This window comes from Branchiostoma floridae, chromosome 15 (assembly GCF_000003815.2).
Source record: "Branchiostoma floridae strain S238N-H82 chromosome 15, Bfl_VNyyK, whole genome shotgun sequence".
Classification (NCBI taxonomy): domain Eukaryota; kingdom Metazoa; phylum Chordata; class Leptocardii; order Amphioxiformes; family Branchiostomatidae; genus Branchiostoma; species Branchiostoma floridae.
The window spans coordinates 8,782,104-8,807,845 of record NC_049993.1 but is presented as its reverse complement, the minus strand read 5'-3'; the positions used below and the strand labels follow the sequence as shown (position 1 = coordinate 8,807,845).

General features: G+C 40.4%; 1 protein-coding gene across 9 annotated transcripts in view; it reads right to left on the bottom strand.

Moving 5' to 3' along the window:
• The window catches only part of LOC118431387 (nectin-4-like), a 129,001-nt gene extending 103,614 nt beyond the window's left edge, over positions 1 to 25,387 (bottom strand). For 6 of the 9 annotated variants that reach the window (XM_035842557.1, XM_035842567.1, XM_035842568.1 and 3 more), the window contains exons 1-2: positions 8,234 to 8,423; positions 5,705 to 5,821 (exon numbers count right to left, since the gene is read on the bottom strand). The gene's annotated coding sequence lies outside the window, so the exon portion shown is untranslated. Of the gene's footprint in view, positions 1 to 5,704; positions 5,822 to 8,233; positions 8,424 to 25,255 lie in introns of those variants that run through there. The other 3 variants (XM_035842558.1, XM_035842560.1, XM_035842561.1) reach the window with 3 other exon arrangements.
• Between the last annotated feature and the right edge of the window lie 355 nt (positions 25,388 to 25,742).

Sequence of the window (25,742 nt, the reverse complement as noted above, 5' to 3'; positions counted from 1 at the left end):
ATATTCCTTAAGTGCTCCTTACGTAAGTTTGGAGAGAGCTACCTGGGGACAATGACATGTCGACAACGAACTGACGTGATAGGATGGTATAACTGTCAAGAAACTATTAGCGACACATGAAGGAATAACGACTATCTAAAGCACTCTCTGGAATGGTTTGTTTGATACATGCTCTTGATGTATATATGATCGAAGAAATGCGTGGATTTGAGCTTCCACATTAAACATGACTTCAAGTCGAATTCGTAAAGAACAGCACATGTACTAGACAAATATGTGGCTTTATCTCTAGTACGTAAGTTAAAAAAACTTTCTTTCACCAACTGTGGAAATCCGTCCATAAACCAGGCTCCGGAATGTGCGTAAAGCGACATTCCCTTGACAGACCAAAGCCTCATGACAAGCTGTAAAAGCTCTGCAAACCTCAAAACATCTGTCATCTTTTTCATGTGACGCCTCCACATAAGATAAACAAATCTATCGCTTGAGCTCTCATAAACGTTGATAAACAGTATATGTTATTTCAGCTCTGGTATGACCTTCAAATCATCTGTTAATTTGATATTCGTATCTAATGTGTGAATATTGTCACATTGCTCTTACAGACACTCTATAGCATACAGGTAGCCAAAGCTTTAACAGAAAATTGTCACGAAATTTTAACGACCCCGTCAGCACAAGGCCAGTACCCCGATTGTCTTACATGCGTGACAGAAATCTCTGGTTGGATTTAATCACCATCGCAACGGTAACATTCCATACTTATGACGTCATATCATTGTTTTGATTGGTCTAACAGAATGAAATGGAATGTTCGTATAGTGTCCTCAAGAGGGGTTGGGATTGTAAAGATGGTATCAGCATCATTGTAATGGATTCTATCTGAACTCTCTTCTTTTGTTGCTTGAAGGCATTTACGGAAAAGCAATCCTTTCGTCGTTTAAAAGCTAATGCAGCGGGAGAGATTCCAGCATTAATTGTAGAACAACGTGCCTGATGGCAAGTCAACTCCATAAGAAACATACGAAACACACGCATCATTATTGTTTTTCTAAAAAAGTAACCTGTGCATTATGAAAACAAATGAGTAAAAAATAGAATCACCACGTTTACGTCACAACGAGATCAATATACATTGCAGTTCATCATTAATGATAAGAATAGAAATTTGCAATCTACAAACTTAAGCCAGCTCTCAAACTGCGGTCACGGTTGAAGTCCGACTGACATGATTTCCTAGAATCTACAAGACCGGAAACCATTTCCCTAAAGACATGGGCGTTGTCAGTAAGTTACTTTTCTGCATATTAATAAGTGCATCTACTTCCATTATCTGCATATCCCTTGTTTGTTTCATAGTTCTCGAGGAGCTCTTGAAAGACCTATATTAATGGGTAGAACAAAGAACTCATCCACCCTCCTGATACCCCCTTTCCACTAGGACGGCGCTCTCACCGCGCTCTCTATGCGACCTAAAATTTGACATATCGCCCAACGAATTGTATAGAAAAGAACCGAATCTTTTTACACTTTGTGTGTTTTGCTGTCTTTTCAGTCACACTTTTACATTGTGTATGATATACCCAGTGTACACATATCCTATTTAGGTCGCAGTTAGAGCGCAGGGCGATCGCCGTCTAGTGGAACTTAGGCCCCCTTTCCACTAGACGCTCTCATTGCGGCTTAAATAGGATATGTTTAACCTTCGTTTTCACCCTGGGTATAACATACAAAATGCAAAAGTGTGCCTGAAAAGATAACAAAACATAGAAAGTGTAAAAAGATTCGTTTCTTTTCTATACAATTCATTGAGGGATACGTCAAATTTTAAGTCACAGAGACGGCGCGGAGAGAGCGCCGTCCTGGTGGAAAGGGGGTCTTACAAGATTGGAATGGAATCATGTTGAAAAGCCCGTGCCTGTCCAGTGATGGGTCGGGTGGTCTCCCGTTGTGACGTGCCGTGTGTGGCGGAAGAGAATCGCGTGCCACGGGGACATGTGGGTATTAACGGCAGGCCCACGAGCAGCGAGGGAACCGCAATTAGTACTACTCTGGCGTCCACGTGAGGCAATAAATTGATAATAACACGGAAACGCAATGGAAGGTCAAATGGAACGGAAAGACCATGAGAGGTGGACGCAGGGGTTGAGGTTGGGAGAGGCGATACTACCTGCCAGAAATGTCTGCACTTTATCAAAATATACAAAAAAAACTTCCCCTTACACTACTACCCCTCCAACCTACAATTGTAATTTCTGTTTATACAAACTGTAATATTCAAATATGTATCAGATTCTGGGTATCTATAATGCTTGATACAATCATTGCTTTTATAAGCATGCAGCAAATGTGCAAAATTAGGCATCTTGGGTAGATTATTCTGTTCGTGTTTATAAAACAAAATGTGAAGTAATATTTGATGAGTATACCATGTTGCTCTCTGCATCTCAAGTAGCGACCACGCCCTACGACGACTCGAACTCATTTCCTACAGAAACACTATCTCTTGCTGAAGCATACAGTACATCCTGCCGATGCATGTCATTTGAATAATCCTGACAACATTCTGTACAGACGAAAATAGACAGAACCCGTCATTACGGAGCATACTTTAGACGTGGCCCATTTTTGTATCTAATAATCATAACCATTCAAAAATGCGACGGCTCGTAAACTCGATAAAACGTTAATAACCATATGAATATTTCATGATAATCACAACTTTCTCTGCATTTCGGGTCGTTACGAGCTGGGACATTTTTCGGTCGTCCTCTTGTTCTTCTACGCAGACTGAGCATTTGAGGGATCTGAGGTTCTTGCGAATGGTAATTGCTAATAATAACAGCAGCGATTTGTAACTATACCAAAATGCCAAGTACCGCATCTATTGCATAATATGGAAAATGGTCCACAGAATTGATAAGCCTGACATTCTTCAACACAAAGTAGGTAATACAGCAACAGTACAGCCTATGTATAGTAACCAAGTACCAAAATAATTACGCCTGTTTTAGGTTAAAGCACCATCCTTCTGAGTTCTTAAAAAGTGTCTACAGCATTACTCTGGAGCTCGAAGATTTAAGGGACAGATTTATCACTACTAACTGCTGTTAGCACTGGAAGAAACTAACGGAAGATCCTACATAGATACTTGTTCCATTTCTTTTCTTTTTTTAGCTACCTTCCACAATCGGTTGCCAACATAAGTATAACTAGAATTCGTGCGTGAGGCCTTCTTGTCAATGTTTTAAAACCTCAATAAATCCCGATGAATCACGCCAAAGAATGGATCTAGTCGAATTCGCAGGAGAAACAAATAGTCTTCATTCCTTTTTCTGGTGTTTCCGTCGCAGAAATCCACTTAACTAAGTAATAAACTTGAACTCTAACTCTACAAAGTGTCACCCGTTCCTGTGACTTCCATCATTCATGGCGGTCTCGTGATGCTTTCGTACAAATCCTCGCCGTTTTAATGGCCGCGGGCGTGACTACAAATGGTCATAACGCCCGACATGTCATGTTTTTGAAAGGTGTTTTGACAAGTGTTTTTACGATACGTAATCCCTTACTCCTGCTTATAGAAACATCCGGTGTTGGGCCATCCTTCAATGTCGCCATCCCGCGGTTTTATGCGGCTACATATCTCTCGCCCACAACGGAGTAGGCTTAGATATCTATGTTAATGGTGAAACACAAAGTAACTTTAGTGTGGACATCAATTTTATAGTGAGCTTTGAGCATTAACGTCGTATAAACCAACTTTTTTTCTGACCTCGGCATTAAACCATTACGGAAGCCTAACTTCAGAACAGTTCATGACAGAAACCCAGCAATAACAGTAAACCGTTCAAAGCCAATAAGCTAAGATCAAGTGGCTGTGGTTTCCATTAACAATGTTGAAACTTTCTGTATCGAATTAATGATTCACAAATACATGTACAGTCATTTCTTTGTCGAGTTAGGTGGAATCGTGTTTTCCTTAATGCAGTTTCACATAGAAAAATGTGCAATTTTCTTTTATCAAATAAAGGGTTAGGTATCTACGATTGTGCAATTAATGCTGCCAGTTTATAGTGACGCACATACACCAGACGATGTACATGTACGTGCTTACTAGAATCATTCATATCTCCAATATCAGGTCGATGTTCTGATATGTGAATGTTTAATTTTCTCCCACCTACACGCTTTGACAGAGAGTAGGACGCTTGTGTTGTCTGTTGCATTCACGTTTTATTGTTAATTTCCTAATACTCCTTGCTGATGAAGACGTGTGAGTTCTTTTTTCATTCAGCCTTCTGAATCTTAACAGGCAGCCAAGCAGTAACCGGGGAGACCTTTACCCTCACTGTTGTTATTGATGTCGTCTTTACGATTAAAGTATTTTCTGCGGTAGTATGTTATTTAGCTTTAGCCCTGCCACGGGCATGGCCATCGTCTGGCGGTACACATGAGCCTGGGATTAACTTTAGATGTTTATTTTATTCATTTAGTCATAGGTAAGATCACACATGACTCAGAGAAAGACTTATGCAATCATGCAAACTCCAGAGGGGAATCAAGAGGGCGCCCTCTTCACTCGAGTAAGACAAAAAAAATCTTTTTCCCCTAACACAGTTTACATGTATATTATGATACACATACACATCGTCCTTCAATTTAAGACTAACCTAACTAGACAATGTTTTTGTTGTAATAGAAACAATATCAGACTATTTCTTTAATAACGGGATGGTATTACATACTAGATATTAGCTGAAGCATAAAGCACAAAGCAATTTAACTTAGGTTTATTCGGCTCAATGGAGTAGCAGTAGTGAAAGTATTCAATTGCTCGATGTTAACAATAGAGCCCAAAATGAGTAGAGTAGAGCTTCAAAATGAATGGGAAGTAACCGTTGGGAAACACACTGTTTCCCCAAAGTGCACTAAACATAGAATACTCAGCTAGAAAGTACAACAAAGACACTGATCCCTCATAGGTGGGGCTTTTGCACGTAAGTGTCAAAGGATTATGCTTAGGAGCCACGGGAAAATATTCAGTGACAACCAGAATCCCTTTATATTGTATCGTGGAGCATAAAATTGTTTTCTTCCTTTCATGTACTTCTGGGCAGGGATAGTAGATTGGGTGGTAAAGAAGAAGCTGCACCAGACATAAGTCAAATTAAGAAATTCCGTCTCTTCGTTTAAGCTTCTTTTATGCTTTTATCCTAGACCAATACCTCGAGAAATAAAACGACATTTTTTTGGAAAGCAAAATATTGTGGCACATTTTGGATTTAGATTAAGTTTTCCTTTCGCACAAGCCTGCCATGTGTGATTTTAATCGTCACTGATACTTTCGAATGAGACGATTTCATTAGTCCTGTCCATAGTGATGAATTTGCCGTTGTTCAAAATCCAGAAAAAAACCCTATCTTTACAATCTTCACTTTACTTATAACAGCTCTGACCGGCAATTAAAAAAAGTGGAGCGCGCCCTGTACACTGATGCCAACTACTCGAAATTCGAACGAAAGTTTGACTCAACATTGTTAGCTTTGGAGTCCAATCTATGACGTGGTTTAAGTCAAACAACATTGCTAACACAAAGCATCATACTAAAAGGTACGTTCAGCTACAGTTAGATTAGAGAAAGTAGCTTCGTACCGCTATGTTTGAAATAGCTCCTTCTAAACAGCACATGATAGTTGAAACCTACTTGTAGTCTCCTGCTGTCACGCAGAAGCTGGACTTCCTGTCGCCATGGGTTCCCTAAGTGCCGTGCTGTATAACACATCGGTGCACAGGGCGGGCCCTAGTCCTTTTATCTGGGTAACTGAGCAAAAGTAGAGGAAGATTACAGGAAGAAGAGGGTACTAGTACATGAATAGAAACGTGTAGGCGTGACTAGAAAGAATGACTGAAAGGAGAAGGAGCTATTTTCTGGTGAGTGGAACCGGATGTTTGAAATGGTATGTCCCACTCAGCACTCCGTAATGTCACACTTCAGTCCTCCGTTCTCCTTGCCAGGCTTGACATTTAAAGGTTAGCGGAGGAGGTAATATCTGGCGGTGCATCAGTCATACGGTAATGGGGTGCTCCCTGTTCCTGGTATTGGAAATGCTAAATGTGGCGTTTCAAGAACAATATGTGAAGTGTAAAGTTGAGACGCTAATTTGATTAATAAAGCATTCAAAATGGCATTAACCACAATCTACAGTCTATTTGCAGATGACGTCACAGCCAAAATGCCAGGTTGTTGAACCTAACTGAGTGAGGCCTATGAATATGAATATGAATATATGCCTTTTTGTATACAATGTTTGCGATTGTTGAAAGGTGCTTATGTAAAAGTGCTTATCTGTTATTATTTGTTGATTAAGATGATACATTTTTTCATGGTTCAACATATACATGATTTCTATACTTATTACTTTGTTATTCTATTTGTCAACTATTTATCGATTTTGTTGTTTAAGTTGATAGTTACCATTCATTCTTTGGGTTTATCACTTAATTCATGATTTCGTAATACCAAGAAATACCACGGGCAAGGACTCTAATAGACCATATTAGTCTTCATCTTTCCTAGCACAATCCAAACAAATGTTTTGCTTAAAGTATTTCTTATAATTACTTGTGCAAAATAAGTAAAATGTAGAAAAATAAACTCAAATTTACCTGCAGCTAACAAGTAGACAATTCAAGTTTTAGTATTCCTGACGATGCATATGCTTACGTCACAAGAGTAAAACAACAACACCCCTTTTGGGTGAAGGAAATGCCGCAGGTTAAAGGCTTAATGCACTCCAACAAGACAGGCAATCTTTCAAATGAACCTTTCTTTCGTAATCTTTCGTAGCCTGACAGATATTGTGCTATCTCAAGAGTAATCGGCATATAATTTACATCCTCTCTGAAATATCATAATTATAAAAACGACGTATGGTACTCTGTGCAATTATATTCTAACACCTCATTGGTATTGAGCAAGACTACCGGCCCATATACACAATATAACATACATCATTAACATGTAACATCTTCCAAAGGACCTAGTAATTAACATGGCATAATCAGCACCTCGTGGGAACCTTATAATAATGCTCGTTGTTGAATGAGCGATGACCTATTGATACTGCAAAAGCATATATCTAATTAAGTTATACCGAAAGCTTTTTAGATATTCACAGCACACACACACACATGCATCTGTTTGTATTAAAATACCTTGGGGACATGGGCAGCCTAATAGCTTAAGCTGCAAAGCTCCTTATAATATTTCACCTCCTCACTGTATGGGGTAAAAACCCTGAATTACAATCTGGAAAGGGCCTCTTATTTCAATAATCTTAAAACCGTAGTATGGCAAACCCTATTCGTGATTTTATCGTAGCATAAACCATTTCAAGCAGCATTCCGAAAATCCCCTATACTACGTGTTAGGGCGGTAGTAACTCATATGGAAAACACATTAACGTAGATTTAGCTTCATGATGATAAAACAGCCATTATTCTAGCATAATCATAAATGTAACAAACCTAATATCTAAGAGGAAATTGAATTGTTATTCACAACAATTTTTCCCTTTTTCTTCACCCATTGTCCTAGTAAAATTGTTCAAATGTCATGGGTTGAATTGGCTGTCATGCAACGCGGCGTCAAGACTCATATTTTCATCTTATATTATGACAGTTTGATCAACTTGTATCTGCCTTATCTGTGGCTGTCATCGTACAGAATTCTCCTGATACAAAAACTGTTCCCTTGTGACCTTATAGAACAGGCAGCAATATTGGCAACCTTCCAACTCGCACTTTCATTGATACTTTCTCCAGGTCCATATTTCGATAACAGATATTGTCAGTCTATTAGAAAACAGAGCCCAAGTCCATATTACAGAGTTCATTTAGTTTACATTCATGAGAAAAGAAATAATTTTTTCATGTCTTTTATAACTGAAGTAAGAAGAACAAGACTCCAGCACGTACATTATCGGACATACCAACTTGCATCAGCATACATATCAACCATGAGCTGTCAAAAACTGTCAGCTTAAGACAACGTGGATATTCTCATACAAACAGACAAGGGAATCTAATAGAATATAAGCTCTTATGATGGCGTGAGACCGCTTATCGTCTGCATCGAGTGGGTTTAGAGTACAGGCAACGAAGATGGACGATTTGGTTGAGATAATTTAAATGCATGAACAATTACAGATAGACAGTTTGATGCAACCCCTACCTTATCAGCACAGCAATATTGAGCCACTTTCTTTCTCGCTGCTGGCAAAATCTTGGAGCTGTCCACAGATATGTATCACTCGATGACAGAAGCCGCCTGCAATAAGACAGAAGCCTTCATTCACTGCCGTCTTCCGAGAAGACCATCCAATTATGAACCAGCCCACACCACCTCGGCATGGGCTCCCGGGAAACTGAGCCAAAAATACGTTAGGAGAAATACGAGCACTTTTATTTCGGGCACCTCCAACTGCTATTCGCATGAATATTTGATGCAGTCCGTTATAAAGGGACGATAGGATTAAATATTCACGGACTATAATCATAATTGACAGCACGTCAACTTAAACATGGTCAACTGCGCATGATTTTGTACATCATCAAAACATTTAAACTCTTCTCACTCATGTGATTATTTTCCAACCTTGCCGATATACGACAGGACAAAACATACATTCTAGGCAAAGGCGTACTCATCACAAAAATGACATAATAGTTCTATCAACATTTCATTTTTCTTCTCATAAAACCACTCATACTGCTCCGATATTCATGAGCCATGGATTTGTCAAATAAATCCCTACAGGGGGCCTGGGAATAACTTCCAATGGAAGGGGGAGTGACCTGACAGACTGAAACCTGTATCCCAATCCAGCCACCAGTAGGGTACCGCGTATCGACAGTACATATACACACATATACATATGTATACGTATACATATATATATATATATATATATATATATAGAGAGAGAGAGAGAGAGAGAGACAGAGAGACAGAGAGGAGAGAGAGATTGCACATAGATAGATTCATATGTATATGTATGAATAAGTAGATAAAATGATATGCACCCAAAAGAAACAATCCCTCACCGATAAGCAAGGAAATTATGCCACGTGATCTGCTCATTGTATCCCGCTGATACGGGTGTTTACGTGTACCTGATGTGGATAAGGCAGTTATATCCGTAATTTTCTCCCCGTAAAGCGTACATAAGGCGATATCGTTGACAGGAAATTAGATCAAGCGCCAAGCAGCATTTACTGATATGGATCAAGAGGAGTTGACGCTCAAAAAGGGTTTATGCACTTAGGAATTATATAAGGACATATTATAGTTGCTGAGCAGTATGTTTTATGTGGCTGTGGCAATAATGAATAAAACTGCATCATATCACCTGTATAAATGTACATCTTTCTCTGACTACCCCATCCACGCATATACATTATAAATAGCTGAATTATCATAGATAGCGCCAACCCTGTGATATCTGGATAAGATCAAAGACCCGCTTTGAAATTCTGAAAATATTTCAATTACCTGACACGAAAATTGGCTGAGACGTCACTAATAAATGGTATAATTTGGTTAGAGTTGTCACGGGTACAGTAATTAGGCACATGCTAATGTCATCTTGTAACGCGAAATCCTTATTATCTTGCCATTAGGCAACTGCAATGTTATCACGTCTCAGCATACTTTGTAAAGCTTTCTTCGGTACAACCTTATCAAGATACATGCTGCACAGTACGACGACCGGATTAACGGATTTCAACAACACCAGACGCCCTAATCTTCCCATCGATTCTAACGTTGTTATCTAAACTTCATTCTTTTAATCTCGTTTCAAACATGTTTTCGCATTTCGCACACGGATCTGTACGGGAATGCGTCGGTCACGGTCAGTATCATCCGATGAGCATTATGTAATCTTAAACTAGCGCGATGACAATGGCATCAGCCATGCAAGAGAATGGAGAATGATATTACAGTGTGAGTCAAACCTGCCCAAGACGACCACCCGGGGGACCGGACAAAAGCAGTCGATTTGGTCAGGTGGTCGGTTATAAGAGTATCGACTCACAACCTGCCTGATGCATAGTTTAAATGGTTTCCGTTGTGTTTAATGGCAAATAGGAAGCACACGCACGTGAATCCGCCGCCATCTTTATTTTTAACATAACATCGTAATGGTAGTCAAAATCGGACGCAAACAGGCCGATTTCGGCACAAAATCGCGCTAGTTATCATTGAAAATCGATGACGACTCAAGATTTGAAAATGACGCGGTCATTATGGGCAGGGATGTGGTCCCAATTTTTGGCGATCGCGGTCGCGTTGGCCAGGTGGTCGTTGTGAAGAGGTCGCTTAATGCTTACGTCAATGGTGAAACTTTTCGGTACCGAGAAAAAGTCGTAATGGCCAGGTGGTTGCTAAGAAGAGGTGGTCGCCTGGGCAGGTTTGACTTAAGTACCATCAGATGAACATCATGTAATCCTAAAGCAGCACAATCACAATGGCATCAACCATGCGAGAGAATGGAGGATGACATTAGCTCCAATATTCACTTGAGTTGCCTATGACGCGTGCGATATGGGGGCAAGGCTTTTTCGCAAACGTGATAGAAGAATCAAAACGTCACGGCGTCAGCAATTCATTCTTGTTAAGCAAATATAAATTGCAGCTTTCTCCCGTGTCAGTGGCACTAAATGCATGTCTACTCACAGTTTAGCATCTGGTCTTTATGTCTGACCAAATGATGGAAACGGCAATATTTGAATGATCAGAAACCAGCGATTTGGGAATATTGAGCTCGGCAAAGTTTTATAATTGGTGGGGTTAGACACACGGTACGTTTCAAGTGACAATCTTCTCCAAACCCTACTGGGCCTAACCATCTGCAAATGTCACTATCCCTGGAAAATAACTGTAATAAATCACGCGAAAAGAGCTCATTTATAGCCTGCAATGACAGGATGAGAAATGAAGGTGGCAAGTATCGCCGTAACGAATGTTCTCCCATGTGGCGACTCAGCAAGACTGCACACGAGTACCGGCTTTCCGTCACAACAACCGTCTTATAGAAAAGAACCCAATAGCAACCGACTAAAGTTGGTATCTCACTGAACTTGCGTCACTCTTGCGTCACTGCGGGGTTTGAAAGATACTCAACGAATTTCAGAGATAAAGAACGATGTTCTTACTTTTTGTGTATTTTGTCGTCTTCTAAGTCACACTAGTTTACGTATTGCGCAATACATAAGTTATAAAAATCGGAGAGAATGACAAAACAGTGACGCAGTGAACGAACCCCGCAGTGACGTAAGCTTGACACAAGTGAGTGAGAGGGCACCACCTTTAGATTAAGAAGTAGCTCCAGTTGACGACTTTCATTTCACTCTATATTTATTTCATTACTATATACTATACCTTATATTGACATCATCATTATTGAATTTAGGAGTATACTTGCAGTTAGACATCGGGTATAAATTTGCAATAAAGTTATCAGTATTCTCATAACCATCCCTGGACAGAGACGAAGGACCTTTATGCAAATTATGATCCACTGATCACACTCGCTAAGTGTGGAATCTAAATAATTGACGTCATAGAAGCTGTGAAATGCTTGTTCTTTCACAGACTGGTGCTGTTCAGTCGGAAATGTAGTTAGGTCCCATTTTTAATGTGTTAGGAATCAGGCTTACACAGATGATCAGTGTGGAGATTGAAACTACAGCCTTAGTTATGCTAGGGTCACATTTCCAAACCGGGGCCCGACCGGGTAGCTTTGGCCAATTGGGGAAGGAAACGTGTAATTAGAACAACAAAACACAAGCACAAACACAAGCATATACACTTCAATTCTTTTTTGTTTCCGCAACCAGCCCACTCGGGCCTCGGCTGGGAATCTAACCCTAGCATTACTATGAAGCCACTTGCGTATACTAGTAGTACAGCAATGTACTTGCCCTACAAAAGATGCAGAGTCGTAATAGTAGCACCATGAAGATAGAATAAGATATAGCCATAGAACAGGCCCTACAAATAACCATTTTTGTTCTCTGTACTTTGGAAAACCGTATTTCTGCGCGAATGCGTGGAGCGATAAAAGCATTTGAAGTAACGCTGACGGGACGAAACGTGCATATTTCACACACACCATGCCCCCCGGTGCTGATGCGAATGTGCGGAGCGAAACGGATTCCATTGACGTAAAACACCTAAGGTGTCGTAACTTGTTACGATGTCGTAAAACCGATTCTCGTGATACATGGCGCTCGCCTATGGAAACGACATCAATCACGACCCGACAATGTATGCATGTAAACCTCAATTACATATAGGATTTTAACGTGGTGCGCCGCAGAATTTCTATTAGATTACATGCCTTACATCCTTTCATGGCGTGGTGTTAACACGTTGATGTATTTGAATAAACCGGCATATTTTATAATCTTCCTGTAAATCCGTTTTTTGTGACGTGTGCTGCTAGTTTTGCTACATTACGAGCACGTATATTACGGGTTATTACTTATTACAATAATGACAACCTGATGATGCATTTCTTAAATTCAATACTGCATGGAAGCATACATGTACGCTCGCTCTACAATCGATAATTTTCATACATTTCAACAATATTTTGTCTTAACGCTTCTTCAATGGTGTGGAGCATAGAAGTCTGAATTATGCCAAACTGCATGGGGACCCCATGTCTTCTGAAGCAGTGTAGAAAGGTGCCAGGAGAGAAGCTAAATAGACAGTTTTAGGATTGTTATCACTGTCGAGATGCCCATTGCCTCTCACACCACAGTGATCAAAGTAACCGTTATTGATAAATTTATGGCACCAAGACCAAACAAGTAGAGTATCATCGTTATACACTCAGAAGAGGGCGTTACTACGCATATGCCAATTGTTAGATCATTTAGTTCCTTAAAATCATATCTTCTTGTGATGATATTCCCCACAAGGCATCAGAAGACATTTACTCGAAATGCTTAAGACCATGCTTATTCAGCTGCTTTGCCTTTTAAAAGTGCCTACCCCTTCTTGACATGTTTGAATGGTATGGTCCTCCTCCGGCACCAATGACGAATCTCCCCACCACGGGGAGGCTGTAACTTCTGTATTAGCTCCCCTCTGCGGAACCTTTATTATATTTCCAGTTACATTCCGCAGGACCAAATGAGGGATAAAGAAACATCGAGCGCACAATTTCTCAAAATATGTGCTCAGAATCATAATCACGTATCGCATTAAAGATCTACATATACTTGCAGCAAGCACCAGATCGCTGCAGGTGCAACAATTTAAGATGGAAGAAAAGTGCTGTGTCGGCAGCACAGGTCTCTTGAATTTCTGTTGCAGCTACATCCGGACTTCATTACGTAAACACCGATTTTAATTGGTTTTATGATTGATATGATACCATTCTACCTTACCAACATCTCCCACCAAACTAGTGTAGATAAGATAAATGATACTTCAACCGACCTTGACATTATGACAATACTCTACTGATGGATGTGTTTGGAAGTCAACACTATTTTGCATCAGTCATGTTCCACCGTATTGCGGCATCCTAAGTTATTAGAAAGTGATCAGCACAAATCTACAGGTTACAACTTGAAGGTGGGGAAAACCAAAATAGATGGCTTAACACAGCTTTCAAATCTATCTCAGAGGAGATTAAAAGATTAGAGATTCGCGCATCGCACAAACAAGTACGTCAGTCAATCCTCGTTCCTGATCCACTGTAAACCGAAAAGCCATGTGATGGAATAAAGCGAAAAGTCAATTTGTCGCAGGAGGCTAATTTCACATGCTGACACCGAATTATCTTCCAGGCTGTCGAATCAGTGCACCCGTAGGCAGGATTAAGGAGTGAATTTGTGAGAGAATTACTGGCGACGTGTTTACGTATTTTGCATAAACAAATTCGCTCTGGGATTGAAATTTCTTTTCGGATCCATTCGAACCGAGGTAACATACGGCTTTGTTTTGTTTTCGGTTTGAATCATCACCATTTACACGAATTTTAATTATTAAAATAATCAATATATCATTACGGAGAAAAAAAATAAAAATAAAAGGATAAAAAAGAGGGACTATATAATGTTTAAAGTCATAGTTTGCTCTTTGACTTATTAATGTTGTCTTTTAACGTTACATTAACCCCCTTCACTCATTGTCCTCTTGGGGGAACCGTCCCAATCCTTTATCCCTATGTCATATATCAATGGGTTCCATAAAATAATCCATACGTGTACCTCTCGCTGACTTTTGTGATAGTAAATTAGTGGAAAGATATTGAATTCCAAGAAGGCAATTATGACAAAAATTTAATTTATTACATCACGTAAAGAAAACGGTAATTGAAGAAACTAATATCAATGATAAAAGTAACCTAATTACCATGACTTTGGCCTTGGTAGATTGGGTTCATATTAATAACAATGTTTAGAATCCATATACTTTTATGGAATTAACAAAGTGGAAATTAATCAGGAAATGTTATACAATGCAGATACTAATAACATACGTTGAATGATGCGCACAAGATGGAATAGAACTGCATGTGCGCGTTTTGACTTTGAGAAAGGTTGAAAGCAGAAGAAGGCCAAAACAGTAGGCGACATGGTGATGCGTGGTTAAGGTGATTCTTTAACCTCCCTGGGTTATTGAAGTAGATTTTCACGGTTCGAATCCGTAGCAGGCTCCAATGTTGTCCTCACACGACTGTTTTACATAGCGTTAGTAATTAGTTGGGCCATGTTGATTTGATTATATGGATGACATCCGCGCGCGCATCAATTTTCGACCGTTTCCAAAAATAAGATAAAAAGTTTCAACCATACTCTAAATCGTACAAAGCAGCTTCAAAATATGCAAATATGTGCCATGTATTGCAAAAATAGAAATTGGAATACGTATACTAATGCCATTGACCATTGACCATAACGTGGTTAAAGAAGATGAAGAAGAAAATGAAGAACCTACTGTTCGGTATACTATATTTTGTATATCAAGTCATTCGTTCAACTTTTCTGACCACATAATGAAGACAATTTTCGTCAACCTTTTTTATTCGCACGCTCGCATCATTTTTTTATTCCCAAAGGATATCATCCATATAATCAAATCAACATGGCCTTGGGGAGGTTCCCTCTTATGTCGGAAGTCCCGTGTTTGAGGAGAGCCATACCCCCAGCACTTAAAGAAAAGAGTAGGGATCACTTTGGTGTGTATGGATCAAATCGTATGCAGCATGTACACTCAGTACAAAACAGGTTTGCTACGCCTAATGGCGGTTTGCCAGTTATGTGGAAGAACACGAAGGTGAGAGTTTTCCTCGCCTGTCTATAGGAGAAGGTGCCTGTCCACACAGGGTCGCGATCCCCATTAGTCATCTACCTCTGGCATTCTGACAGCCAGACGATAAGCCGTTAAATATGCAAAATCTCGGTCATGTCACGACACACAAGCGCCGAACCCTCAACCTTTCCACCGCGGAAAATTCCTATAGACGATCCATCAAGTTCATAATTAGGTGTCAGACCGTTGACAGCGCATGTATATTGCAGGGTATGGGACATGTATATGTAGAACCTTCTTGGAAACTCCAGGTAGGCAGCCGCAATTCCCAATAGAACCTAAGGAGGCAACCAATGAGTGAAGTGCCGGTTAAGAGGGGTATTGGAGTCTGAGGAACAAAGTTCTTCTGTAATCATCCAAATCTCTACCTAGCGACGATTATATCTAGATGTATACGGTATGGTCTCCAAGAAATGAAGTATAATGATAATAATCAACTCTTGTTACAAAACCGTCCACAATTAAGCATACTTAACACACGACATACTTGCTTTGCTCTTACTTCTACCGTATCTTCGCCTACTACGATTATCTCGAAACTCCAATGGCATCGGCTATCCTACCAGGACACAGGTATCGGTTGTACATTCCCCGATGACGAAGTACGAAAACCTCATTGTTCATTGCCAAGGGTCTCCCCAGGTAGCCGGACTGAGATTAAGTCCCTTTGGATAGTGGTTGCTTTGATACTTTGTTCTAAAGGTCAAGGAGTTGGTTTGAAACGTCGACGAGGGTTAAACATCCAGGTAGAACTTTGAAACAGTACAAATCAATCAACCGACTGGATAAAATCTGTAAAGAGGTAGACGTTTCAGGAGGTATCCACTTTCAGCAGTGACCGATAATAACTCTGAATACAAGTGTAACTGGTATAGAAATGAGTCTTTGAATTGATATGTGAGCGATAGCTGAAGAAATACAAGTTAGCCCGGTTGGGTCACATGGGCTACTGTCTTGAGAATCTCTTCTGTTGCTTGGTTTATTTTGTATTATGTGATGATGAATTGGTGTTGCTTGTCCATCCTACAACCATCATTTTAGATGACGTCAACGGCCCAATGATCCATGATGATCGCCAAGTCATTGGTGCCATCATATCAAAATCATGAATGTTGCACAGATAAAGTATCACCATTAGTTCATTGGTAGCGCGATGTTTAATCCAAGAACCTGAAATCTAAATGTTTCATTGGAACAAGCGAGTGTGTCCCTCAAGTCATGATGACAATCGTCGCAAATGCAATGCAGAATACACAATGTAGTCGCCTCGTATTCATGACAGAGACGTGACTGAGTAACATTCGTCAGATGATCCCTTGGTGCCTTAAAAGCTAATAATGTTCTACAAAGCATAACGATGCAGAAACAGGCTATTCTTTAGGATGGTAGGAATCAGTTTCGGCATGCACCATTACCTAATATGACAATGTCTGTTTCAGAAGCTCCTTCATTTCTTTGGTGTGACTCTAAAATCAATCAGCGGCATCAATTAAATCTCAAACATGTGTCAGGAAAGGTTTGAAGACGAAGGACCAAGCAGGAAACCGGACATGCCAGCACATCGCGTGGAATTCTGTTCTCCAGGGAAGTGAGAATGTTGCTTGCCTATCGGCACCTCTCTCCGATAATGTTGACTTGAGAAGGCGCCTGTATCGGAGTGATCACCAGTGCTGCAGGAGGCAGATAAAGGCGGAGATTTATGACTTTGTCAGTCGGAGCACAGAGGTGTGGACCGGAGCCCATTCATCACCCGGCCGGGACGCCTTTCATGTCTGCCGGAGAGCGCGATCTGAAGCTCCCGGTGCGCACCGTCAGGACGGTTACGGGCCAAAGGAAGGCGTCCCGGCGTATCGGCGTGTTACACAGAGATAAGGACACGGTAGGGAGGCCTCGCATTACAAGTGTTTCAGGAACACACCATTCCTTCAGTCATAAATGTCCTTGGCTCACACTGACGCCCATGTAAACTAGTTAAGAGCAATAAAGTTCCAACGGGCTTAAAGCTCTGGAGAGTACAAGACAACGTCGGAATATTAAAGCATATTATCCTATTCACTAGTCACATAGGAGAAGACCGCATAGCTTCGAGTGATTTGCATTGGAATTAATTTGAATGAAGACAGCGTAAGTAAAAATATGGCATATAATTAGAAGGCAATTCGGAGCTGCCAGTGTGTTTGGCATGTGCTTATTGAAGTGGATGAATCATTCTTAGAAGGATGTTTGTAAGGCAGAAAAACGTAACCGTTGATAAATTAAAAGGTTAAAGCATGAACCATGGTCGTACAACGTGTTTGATGATTATAAGTTTTCCGCATAAAAGTTTCCTTTATTGTAGTGTGAACCTCCTGCAGTTCTGCGATACTGAGATTCACCCGATGCCCGCTCATGGTCCTCCGGGAAGACATGACTATTGGGGCAGCGTCCTTTGCGGACTGATTGATTACTGTCCCAGTTTTATATGTCACGAGGATTGTATTCCTTTGTGTTAAGTCTCATTTTCTGTCCAAGTGGCCATGAATCATGCCCCGCCTCCTACACTCAAGGCAGATGATCGATTATCGTCATCAGATTACGCGTAATGAACCCAACAACAGGTCTGTGTGTTGATAAAAGTGCAAACTTCATACGTGATTAGTTGAGAAGAAACGAGTCTTCTTTTTCATTTATCAGTACAAATGAATGGTTGATTTTGGTTATTCATACCTCGAGCCAATTGTACTATGCGCAATAAAGACATTCTGGATCATGGACCACTACCAAACTCATACGGGTAACAGCATTGGTGTAATAGAAAATGGTAACAATTGAATTGTCCTTATATCTATCAAGAAATACCTTGTTGACTTTAATAAGTCACTTTTATCTATTGAGATGTAACTTTCTCGGAGTCGTTTATTACGTTATATAGCGATGTAAAGGTATCTGAATAAATTCTGGTTCGTGGCAGGTGCAATATAAGTCATGTACATTACCTTTTTCATTTATATTAACGCGTCATATAACTTTTTCATGTATATTATCCTTTTGCGCGACAAGAATGGAGAATCGTGCGACCTTACAGCGACAATTCCTCCTTCAAGGGCAAGGACGGTTGAAAAGAAGATAACTTAAAGCTGTCTCACCACCTTTATCTTTCCTCTAGCTGGTACTGACTTCGATAAATGACTTATGCATTCAATCCCAGTTGCATCGTATGGAAGTTAAACTCTACTCTACATACCCTTTGACCAGGCTTACATTGCTCGTTGCCACGAGGTAAGTTTATTCCATAAGAAGTTAAGTGCATTCTTACTCAACAAGATAAGGTACCGCGGGCCTTCTGTTTCCATTAGATGCAAACCTACTACAGGGACTATGTTAACCCTAGCTATTGGTCGCTCAACCGACCTTCACACAGCTCCGTTGGGCTCAGTTCCTATAAGGTCATCTGTCCTTCTGTCTGGGACATTTCCTCGTAATCCCTTTTCCTACTTGAGTGAAACCCCTCTCAGTTCGTACCCTGACACCACTGCAGTTTATGCCCTTAACCTAATTATATCCTAGCCGTCTAACCACTGACAGCTTCTTAACGTCGACCCACTGCCCCTTTCCACTCTATCATTCTCCTCAGCAAGACTTCATCTTTCACAATCTGCCTGTCAAGACCAGAGACGCCCAAAGACGTTCCTTTATTCTGGCTCCCACGTGTACATTAGCCTCGGCAACTTTCCCAGCTGAACCTTTTGATGTAAGTAACTTTTTTATCACATAAAACTACAAAGTGCTTCTTTTGTCAGGTGCAACTCTGGGTCAAAAGGAGTTCTTCAAATCATTTTCAATGCTATCTTGAAGTTGTCAACCTTTCAGATGACCTCAATACGAGAATGACTATAGAAGCCACGGGCTAGAAGTTTCCATGTGATTTAGATGAGAAAAAAATGGTTACAAGTTTATGTAAGCCTCCATCATATTTTGTTTTACATTTCTATCGCCATATAATGTAGGTTACGTTATATATTCCCAGGTAAAGGAATGGGGGTTCTCTGGACTTGATGTCTAAAATCTTAAGTATCCTGCACTACGCACTACGAACGTTTGAACATTTCGTCATCACACACGCAGTATCTCATAGTTCCAGGAATGATAGAGCTGTCATTTCTTGTCAGAAGACAATATTATCTTCCATCGCCTTAGCATCTCCTAGGTTAATATTACGTTATAAAACATACAGTGCGGACGTTTTGAGAAAGCAATAGAAGTTTTCCTTCTGATACAAACATTCTTAGTGATTCCCAAAGTTTCAAACACCCATGTAGTTCACATCCAACGGTCTGTCTAGACTTTCCGATGGATTGCATTGATCCAACTGTCTATATTTGACTTTGTCTCGAGCTTTTATCAGTGTCTTGTACACTTCATTCGTCATTTTTAAATGATTTTTCACGACATTCAAAGAACCTTTAAAATCGATGCCCCTTGAAACAGGAGAAATATTTTTAGCTATATTTTGCGAATTGATTATCTTCAAGGTCTTCAACATTACTCTCCAAGCAGAGGTTAGGCTCCGGCTGCTTTTTAACGTTTTTTTAGTCGTTTTTTTATCGGGCTTTCTATTTTGTCATTTCTCTTGAAGTACGCCAGGTTTTGACACAGCAAGATTAAATACAAAATAGAAAGCCCGATAAAAACGACTGACACAGAACGTTAAAAAAACAACCGGAGCCTAACCTCTGCTTGGAGAGTATTCAACATCAGAATAGCAAAACTTTGCTCTATTGTAAACATCTGTCACATCTTTTTGGACCTTAAAACACTCAAACTTCTTCCTGATCCATATGCATCTCCCAACAGGGAAGAACGCACGCTTTTTGCGTAATAGTATTAACGCTATGTCATGCAGGAGGCGTGATGATGATACAATTAATCCTTGATGTGGAAATAAAATTCTACTGTTCACGTGAACATCACGTGAAATCACGATGACATCCCGTGACAAATGGCTGCTCGTGTCCGTCCTATTGGCTGTCCGTCCCCCCAGATAATGTATCTGTCTGACCTTCCTGTCGCTGGTTAATAATGTAGAGAGACTTGGAGCGCCATTAAGCATGTCAACAGATACCATATTGTCTGTAGCGGAGATAAATGAGAAAACGAGGCAGGGTTGGCAAGGGAGATATGTCTAGGATGTATCTCATAGTTCCAGGAATAATAGAGCTGTCATTTATTGTCAGACCCGCTCAAAAAGCCCATCGCAAACCCTGGTTCAATCTGCTTTAAATCTGACCTCGCCTCCAGCAATGAGGAAGGCTTTCTTCTCCTTTCTGCAATAAGTCTCATCCTCCAATTATTATCATTTCCTCTCAATAAAGAAACTTTCAGCTTTGAACAGTTTGGTGCACAATTCCATACGTTAAGGATTGAAGAAAGCTTCGATTACAAAGAAAAGTCAGCCATGTGTCTCCAAAAATAGATAAGGAAAAAATTGTGCGATCAGAAATAATGCAATCACCGGATGCCAGGCGACGTTCAGCTGTACAGGCATGAATAGATGCAGTGACGCATGCTAGATGGATAAAATTATTGGGAAGTACACGTACTAAAGGTCTTTTGATGGTCGTTTGTAGTTCGAAAAAGTACTAAATCTCATAGATGTAACGATACCAAATGAACAATGACGTCAAATGGCCCACTTTTACCAATGTTTATCTGGTCCCGATTATCAGCTTATGATTATCATCAAACAGTTGAGGATAAAACGTTTTCAAAGATTGAGCTGGCGAATACATAAAGAATCTATCACAGCCCTCACGATACTTCTGTGCGACGCCAAATGCAGCTCCAGGAATTCTATATAGGAGTACAGTTCAGACTTCTCTCTACTCCTGTGAAGCAGGTAGAAAGTTCAAATAACTTACTACTAAGCCAACAATAACGACTGAAGTATACCAAATCCAATACATATCTAAAAGGCTTGGAACGGCTCCCAATCCGCTGATAGGATCCACTGAACTAAATGAAATCGCTGAACGTTTCTAACTCTGGCAAAACTCCAAATACATGAGTGTAGAGAGGATGTTGTTGGTGACAATGTCTGTCCAGCGTACAACTTTGACACTAGATACACAGGAACATATATATATATATATATATATATATATATATATATATATATATATATATATATATATATATATATATCGTTTCTTCTTAAAAAGACTATTATCATATAGCCAGGCGCCGCGGACCAATCAGAAGGCCCCGTTCCACCTTGGTCATGACGCCGTAACACTTAGATTCCGGCCAGGCCGGTGTGTATCCCCCTTCTGATTGGTCAGAATGAATCGACACCGGCACCGGTGCTTCGCTTCGCTCACTCGGTGGTTTTATTCGGTGGTTATAGCAAAGGACCAGGCGTTATGACACCATATACACCTCGGGGCGGGTCATTAACCCTTAATTCAACACCAACGACCTGACTGCCACTACGGCCACTAAACTTTTATTAACGTAATTAACTTATCATGTGTTTACTACACTTGTATGTGTATTATGTTGCCATAGGTCATTGTACTTGAGATATAGAAATCAAATTCGACAAAAGGAAATACGACACATAACCTCATACGAATCAAGAAAATACGACTCCACTCAAAACTAACTAGGCCACGTCGGCGTACTTATATCTTTCCGTATCATCTTTACCACTAGGTTGGCAGCAGTGATGCATAATTGATGACGAAGCGTCACTTGGGAAAGAGAGACAGAAATTTGAGACAAACGGATCTGATATCCGTTTTGTTGAAAACCACCTTGTTAAGCCTCAAAACCAACGCAACTACATGATCCTCTAGTAGAGATCCTATCCTGTATAACCCATTACCTAACGTTACAGTTGGGTTTTATCGTAACTCTGCCGGCATTCTATATTTCTCTCGATGCAGGACGGACTAAAAGGTAGACATGTGATTCATAGTCTGTCTCGTTTGGGAAAAGAGTCAAAGAAACAAAATGGCGCTCAGTAGTCTATTACTCATTAGCTCCAAGTCTAACTTCGGACGCTTCAGTTCCCACGCAGTCTCTTAGGAATTAGACGGTACATTTGAACCTCTTTACGACCTTCGTTAATGTTTTTCAAGGACTCTGACAAAAGAGAGAGGCCGTCTATGTAAAATTCATGAGTACTTAATGGTCAGTGAGGATTCAAATCAAGTCACATGTAGAAGATTCATTTGTGAAACATTGCATTTCCACTTCCAAGGTCAAACAAGACTAGAGTAAGTAGTTAGACTGCAACACAACTCCGATTTCACTTAATCTTCACTAAAACGTTGACAGTTGAGCGAGAGGCGGACGGGCAATTGATGATGAGGTGTCAACTGACGAATTAAATATCGGGTTTTGTGATCGATTCTCCGTTATAACAAAACGACTTCTAAAAGTCAACCTATTTTAGGGTAAGTACATTCAAATACGCTACAGATAACAGTGCGTCTTGAACATAAGGTTTCAAGAAGTCGTAGCAGAGAAAGGCGTAAATTTAATGACAAAGTGTGTCGCTAGCGCTCGGGGGTAAACCATATAGCATGGCACATAAAGTTTTATGCCTACTGAAACAGAAACTAACATATAGTTTTCTATTCTACAACTCAATGGGACCCTAATAAATATCTATTCGGTACCAAAGCTTGTACGGAATAAGATGGTAAACATAAGGTAGATATATGTTTAATGATGCAAAACCGCATTACAAGTTGATACTAGGATATACAGGACATATCCTCTAACCCTTATGACGAACTCACTTGGCAGGTGGCTATTACTTAGTCAAGACTTGTGTGTAAGTAAACTTGATAATCTTCCCGTTGGCAGCACATCCTCGTACAAGGACATTGATAGTGGTAAGTGTATAATTGATGGCGAAGTGTCGCCTCGCAAGCAAATCAAGACGGGTGGGCACCGGTGATCAGTTCCCGGTTATGACAAACGGCATCTAGCACCAGGCTGCCGACCCTGGGGAAATCAAATCCGTCCAAGTTGCTGCCGCTGCAGAAATCGCGGCAGGATGGGTAGACCATGTTTGACAACTCGCCGCGGGATGTTCTTTTCAACAGGGGGAGAAGAATTGAACGCGACGTGATTTGGACCCACAGGTGGCAGGTCAGGGTCAGGTCAGAGGTAATGCGTGGCTGACCAGAACGGCGCCAAGTCAGTGTGAACCTCACCTTGACTCAACAGGGGTCATAGATCATGCCCTATATGGAAAGACCACAGGTACGTACCCTTTTTGAAAGGGGCATACGACATTAACATCCTGGGTTTACAAGAAGCCATCAGAAACCCTAAAAAATAAACTTTATAAGAAGATTTGATTTATGATTATTATGATGTAAAAGTTTCAGTAGCAAATTCACATCTTTCAGTTTTTTCCCCTTACCTGATTAAAATGAAACAGACTTACGGCAGTCGGTGAAAGAAATGCATTTCTTTGTTAGGATGAAAGTTTATTCGAGTTGATAAAATACTTTATGAAGGTGATTCCAATCTTTTAGCTGAAGAACAGTTTGCCTCTTCATAACACCTCTCTTTGTGCACGGTCAAGTTCAAAAACTTTCAATATGCGTCATGAGAACACGAAAGAGATTTCATTCTTACTCCACCCTTCCAGCCTTCGGCTCCCTGCAGAAATCATCAGCTACGTGACAAATTACAATGCTAGCGGAAAGGTAACATTTGCGGCTTAGACGGAGCGTCTGTTTCAGGAGAACTTCTTGAAGGTACAGATCATTACACCTCACAATACGTGGGGAAACACTGGCTGTCCTGATTAATACAAGACGGATGCGTGCCCTTTTGTAGAACCACTGTTTCCTACCACAGGGGAAATCAGGACGCGCCTACTCCAAGAAAGGTCTAATCTGTTTCCAAGTCGATGATGCTGACAGTGATCTGCTTCTTAAAGTTTCCATACAAGGACAATAGTTAAAATGTTGTGTCCTTTAAAAATCTGTTGTTATATCTGCTTTCGTGGTTGTACACAGGTATTTGGTGCCCTTACCTGTCTACCTAAATTCCTCATACATATGATTAACAATATATACATTCTACCGTTTGTGCTATTCTCAAGAATTATTGGGACTATATACATCATCATTATGTAAGATGCAATTGTAATGACATAAAAACTAACATTACAAAATAACAACAACAAAAACATTCAACAAAACACACCTTACACCTGTACCTGTGTTGTCGTGTATAGTATAATACTATTTTCTCTATCTTAAATCATTTCTTTGTGGTTTTTCAATATCAATTAGTCCATGTTGATCTAATAATATGGATGGCACCCATGCGCGCAACAAGTTTCGGTAGGTTCAAAAAAAAAAGAAAAAAAGTTTTCGACCGTACTTAAGGTCTTCGAAAGCAGCTACCTACCCTTCCAATCTAAAGGACTGCAAGCCCTTCTAGTAGTATGAAAGTCGAACGGGATTCGAACTTACAACGTCCAGGTCCTAGGGCATGCCTGCCCATCCCTAGACGACCTATAGTATCAGACTCATTGATATGCTAATGATGGAAATAGGGAGAATGATTTGTAAAGTAATTAGCCACCCTCCGCTCCTCCCCCATCAAGTGATACTATAATGTCTCATCAAGTTGGACACTACAGCACTACCGCTACACTTTTAGTTTGAGTTCATTTAGTGGCCATCACGATCCGAGATATGAACATTGAACATTTTGGCGAGTCACACAGGTGAAAAAGGCGGGATTGTGGGAGAGAAACAGTGTCGTCCCTCCAACGTTCGCAGAACAGAAAGGACAGCATTCAAATTGAAGATTTAGAATTCTCTGGGTGTATTAAAATCGTCACAGTACCTTCGTTATGCTTGATTGATTGTCGTTCCGACGCTGTGGCTGACGTTCCCACCAGATTCACCTGTCAAAAACTTCTTCTCTGTTTCGGGTGACGGTCCGGAAGTTGAAATACGCGCCTGCGTGGTGAATTAAGGTTAAAGGTTACATACAGTATCCTGGTTCACTATTGATAACGCGATGTTTCAGTCAGACGCATAGATGCAGAACTGCATTTCTTTGAATGTTTTACAATACTCTATTCCTATGCTACATGAAAAGGCGTGCTAACTATGCTTTCTATATTTGCATGTCCGTACTTAGCCCCATAGACATGAACGTACAATGAAGACCATCGTTATCGTTACAAAGTTTCTTTTCCAATCTCTTCAGACAGGCGGCATGAGTGATGGTCGCCGAGTGGCTTGTGCACAGCGAGTGGGAAATCAGAGACCAAGGCCACAGCCTGTCACATAACCTCACACAGTCGGATTAAGCCTGACAAATGTAC